The following is a 5637-nucleotide window of genomic DNA, read 5'->3' as shown; positions in this document are numbered from 1 at the left end:
GTGGTCTCCAAAACTTTCGGGCTCCCACGTTTAACTTTTTTTGCCTACCAGGACCTTTTTCGTCCTCCAAGATGGGACTTGTTACTGACTGGGAGGGGGGATTTATTCCAAATCATTATCCACACGTTCGATTAGTTGTGGTCAATCAAAAACTTGAGTTTCATGATACTAAAACCCTCCACCGACGAACGCTGAATTTGACAATGGAAGCGAGGCTAGGACAGGAAGACTGTTACATAGGAATAATCTAGCCTTGTTGTTATCCGAATCAATGTCTCTAAGGCGGGCCTCGTTCACGGCATGAGAATCAAAAAGGTAGATGTTTTCTCTGTGACGCCAAAATGCTACAGTCACCAATTGGCCAGTGAACAGAAACCCACCATCGAGAGATTTGACGGACAATATATTCTCTAAGACAGACGACAAGGAACCAACGGCCTCACTCAAACCGTCTACGCTAGTCGGGTACAACCCGTTGTACACGTACGAAATTTCTACGACGGAAGTGTGATGGTCACCAACATCGAAGCTCCTGGCAAGTTTCCCGGGGAACAGGTATCTGCTTACAACGTTGTTCTCACGGCGATATCAATCTTTGGTGGCCTCGTCCACCTTAACCATAAGCCAATCGTCGGACTCTTGAGAAGGGGCTGGTGAAGTTTCACTCTGGAGGGTTTGTTCTTCAAAGTGTCCTTCCAAGTCCTTTACGATCATGGGACGGGGACCAACTCCTTGGTGCAGAGCTTCAACTATATCCTTTCATCGGATATCAGATCCTGACTATGGTGACATTTCAGATGTAAGCGCCCTTTGATGTTGTGGTGCATGGTTTCTTCCTAAGGCATGCAAAGCGATGACAGTGATGATGGAATGATTTTGTTCAATGATGATGGTGATAGGTTCCATGGTGATGATTAAACTGCTCTTCCATCATGCATGGAAGAGCAGTTTACACTATATGTTTCTAGGTTACTTACTCTTCTTCGGATATTGAGGTTGCATCTGCTGCAGACCGGACATTTTGACCCTCCATAATCTTCATAACAGATTTGCCCATTGGAATTCTTATATACGTACCGATTGCAGTGAGCAATGCCCGCCCCGCAAATACTGCATGTTTCCTGTGAAACAGAAGCTAAATTTATTAGTTTGGAAGTGGAGTGAAACATAATATAGTTGTAGTTGAAATAATCACACAAAACATAGAACACGTGAAATTAGTTTTAAAAATAAATGAGTTTGAAAAAAGAAAAAGTAATGTATCATTTAGTAATTTTGTTGCCCACAATTATACCACTTACTTTAAGACTATTAGGCTATATTTCAATTAAGTGTTCAGAGAAGCTGAGGCATTAATCCGGAGTCAAGGAATTGTTTTTCTGTTATAGTGACCGACTGTGAACTTAAATTATTTTGTTTAAGGCCTACAGCTAAAATTATAATACTTGAACCAATACTAGTAAGAGTAAGGAACTTTTTAACTAACTTAATTATCGTGAAAAATGTAATTTTGGAAACTTACATAAATACTTTTGATGTATATTGGTACTCGTGAAACCAAAAATATTTGGAGAAATTTGAAATTAGTACTCAATATCATAGGGGGCTTGGTGGTTTTTTTATTTCAAAATAGAGGATTTTTTTATAGAAAAACGCCTCTAGGGAAAATGGTTCAACAGGTGGGTCAGCAATTTTATTAAAACAAAATGCAGGTGTTCAGTTCAGAATTTGTGAATTGAAAAATTAATTATTAATTAATTAATACAATAAAAACTCGAAGGACCGAAAAAGAATTAAATACAAAAAAACATTCACACCGGGTATATATCCTGAAATATCAAGGACTTTTCTGAAAGATCAGGGATATTCCTCAGGAGTTTTTAATAATCAACCTGTTTCAGGATCAAACAACTTTTAGGTTTAAGGCGAGCTATACAAGGTGGAAAAAAAGTCCTGGGAAGGTTAAATATTTCAAAGTTAATGAACACAGAGCTTTTAAACTTGGTACACTGTTACTTTGCATTAATATCATTTTAAAACATTATTCAAAGATGCGCTACCTCCTCAGGAGGACGGCCCACTAGGAGTCAGAAGAAAATCTTAAATGTAGGCAAAGGTTGATATGCACATCAAATTAAAGAGCTTACTAGTAGAATGTAATGCCGCAAGCCCGAACTCAAATGGACAACCGTGTCAAAAATAACAGCTTTTCAAAGGTGTGTTGAATTTGCATATAATAGCGTACATATAATGCTATTATACGCACCTTATTTCTTGGTTTTTTGGTTGTTTTTTTTTTGTTCAACTTTGTCCTCTTCTTCTTTTGGCTCTTCTGCTAACAACAAAAATCTATCTTTATTACAAGTACAGGATGAAAAATTGTATTAATTTAAAAGAAAAGTCATTGTTGTGCCTGGTAAAAATTTGACACGTTATTTTATTGTCTGTATAGATTGTGTGTGTGTTTGTTGAATGTGAAAATGCAATTGACTTGCTTATCCAGAGATGGGCTACAATCAAGGATTTTATAATGCTAATGGCAATGATTTGTACTGAAGGTTCTAATGCACTGTGAACAATATGAACATGGATTGGCCAATTTTTTTTACAAAATAATTAATTGTTACCATAATTAAAACAACCAAATTTTATAGTTGTTCGATATTCATATCTTTAGACTATTTAGAAATTAATCATTATGTTAATTAAGTCACTGGTTAATTAATCATGCTAATGTGTAAATAAATCACCATCCTTTTTAGTGTAATATTATTTAGTCTCAGTAACAATTTATTTTTAAAGAATCCCGCTTTCAATATTCAAATGAGATTGAGATTAAGTTGAAAACATTCACACGATAGAATAAGTAGATACATCATTAATAACTACAAATATTCTACTACTTGCGACCTTTATTCCAAACAAAAGAATGTCCAATATTAGCATTATACTGATTAATGGTAGATACAGAATTATGAAAATGTTCAGTTCAGAGCAAAAACATTTTCCATGTCACAAACATAAGTTTTATTACTCGAAGTAGTTTCCTCTACAGTAGCAACCTGCTTGGTCTGTCCGTCTCCTTGGCTGGAAGTCTGATCATCTGAAGAACCCTTGATATCTTTAAAATTCCCTCTAACTGTTGATAGTATAATTTATCTTGAGTTATAAGTTCATTACTCTATGTTTGGCTAATGAGTGACAAGCTGATCAAGGAGCCTCCGTCTCGCTCTCTGGAAAATGAACTATAATACAAAATGACAACTCTTACCAGTTTCCAGGTTCGGCAGAGTTCATCGCATGTCGCGGAGAGTGATCCGCAGACACTTCGCAGCTTCCAACGCCATGCACCGGTGTTGAAGTTGCCCTGGACAAGAAAGTGTAATATTAGAAAAGTACTGAAAGGAAAGGAACTATAAGTGGACATGATATTTAAAGTGTATTACATTAGATCTTGACATCGAAGATCTTTTTCAACCAGTACCTCCAGCGTAGCGGCGATTGTCTCTCCCAGGAGTGAAGTGCACCGCTCAAACCGCTTGACACGGTACGGGATGCAGGGGCGTAGCTCTGTGATCCTGGTGTACTGGTGCTGACGGACGCTGTTGAGCAGTTTCTTCCAGTCCTGTGAGTCCATATGGTACTGGGTCGGTGTAGAGTGTTGCTTGTGAGATACACTGAAGACTTGTGTGACAAACTCATTAATGAAAGTTTGGCCTATTTTCAATTGCTAAACTTAAGGGTTGCAATCGCTCTCTCCCTCGTGGTATGGGATTAGAACTACAATATTACAATATTTAACATATAAAAATTTAAGAAAGCCATACGGACTTACGTTTTCTTTTCCTTAATGCCTCATGATCACCGTTGTCACCTTCCTGGTGGCAAAGGTCACCGCGGACACCTCAGTTCGCTCGGGATATACCGCACTCACTACTATGGCAGTTCCGGTAAAGGTAACACGATAAGCATTAGCATCTGCCGGTATAAGAGGCCTCCTCTTGACACAACAAAACCAGTCCCTCACGATTGCAACTCCAGCACGTGAGCTGGAACACCGACGCCGCCGTCTCCGAGGGCTTAGACGCCTCTGCCGCCTCCACCAGCGACGCCGACTGCACCGCGTCCTCCCAGTTAGATGGAAACCGCGTGACCTCCCCCGGCTTGCCCTGGAGCCAGAATGACGCGAGCATGCGTCTCTCCATCTCTTCCTCGACAATTTTCTGCGCCGCCTCGTCCCCTGTCTGACGCATTGTAAGAGCACCTAGCTGTCGGATCCTTTCCGAAAACTGGGCTACAAACTCCCCCCGCTTCTGTTGCGCGTTTTGTAAATTCATATGATTAAATTGATCGGTATGCTTCCCTAGAAAGCGGTCCATCAACGCACTTTCCAGCTCAGCCTACTTTAGCGAACGTGACAAGTCAAACCGTGTTGACAGGTACGTGGCCGCTGGCTCTTTCGATTTTAGTACTCGACCCGTGATTTGTCATCCTCCGACTATTTCCCCAACAGCACCGCTTGATTTATTTGATGGAAAAACTCCCTTACCGAGGGCGACGTACCATCCCCCCGAAACACAGCCACCAGAGAACTAACCAAGATTAGTATAAAGTACTTGTTTTAACTCCTTTTAATCCAAACCAGGATAGTCTAGAAACAGAAGGGGCACCTAGTACTTTGTACTTCTCCTGTCCAACAGCTAATAATGTTTATTCAAGTGAAATCAAGTCTAATTGTAATTGTAAAAGATTATGTCACAAGGTATCAAAACAGCTATGTATTATGGAATATCAGCTACAGTTAAGAACCGTTTTCTACGAGTGAAATCCTAGACCTAAATGAAGAGGCCACTTGATCCTTCCAGCCGATTCAAATTCTTTATTCACTCACAAACATCTTAAAAAATTCAACATACAATAATAGAAGTGTCGTCATAATAGAAATAAAAAAAGTACTAAAACTAGGTATGCGGCCGGCCTCATGTCTGCCAATTGAGCGGAGTGAGCTTCGATATAAACAAATAACCTTATTTACAAATCGGCTACAATTTTTATAAAATAATATTATATATTACAACATAAAAACATGAGTAAATGTTATCGACCAATAAACCTTTATGATTTTAACCCATCGTTATAAGCAATTTTCTTAAGTCTTATCATCAACTTTACTTATATTTTGCTTCTCTTATTTATGCTCTTGGCTCTCTCTATGGGAAATGGCTGAACAAGTAAGACCTCGATTGTTCTAAGTTTTTACAATGATATTATAAAATATTTTATAATACTATATTTTTTACACTAAATATTTTTAGGTTGCTTATTTCCTTCCTTAAACTATATACATAGCACGCTGGGCACACCAATGTATATTGTCTTCTATTCTATCTTCTGCATTTTTTAATCTGCAATTTCTTTTGGCAGTTATTGCAGTTATTAACCTGTGAAACAGAAGCCAAATCTTTAGTTTGGAAGTGGAGTGAAACATAGCACTAATAAGGTTTATGTTACCTGGCTTCTGTCTCCGATCCACGGTAACCTTTTTTGGAGGTCTCCCACGCTTAACATCTGGAGGTCTTGCAATCTGGAACAAAACGTACATGTCAGTATGGTGCTTATAATTGTTTTGTTTTTTTA

The sequence above is a fragment of the Macrosteles quadrilineatus genome, unplaced genomic scaffold, assembly GCF_028750875.1.
Source record: "Macrosteles quadrilineatus isolate MER2022 unplaced genomic scaffold, UCM_ALF_1.0 Scaffold_2__2_contigs__length_208266976, whole genome shotgun sequence".
NCBI classification, from domain to species: Eukaryota; Metazoa; Arthropoda; class Insecta; order Hemiptera; family Cicadellidae; genus Macrosteles; species Macrosteles quadrilineatus.
The sequence above is the reverse complement of the archived record's forward strand: the minus strand, read 5'-3'. Positions refer to the sequence as shown.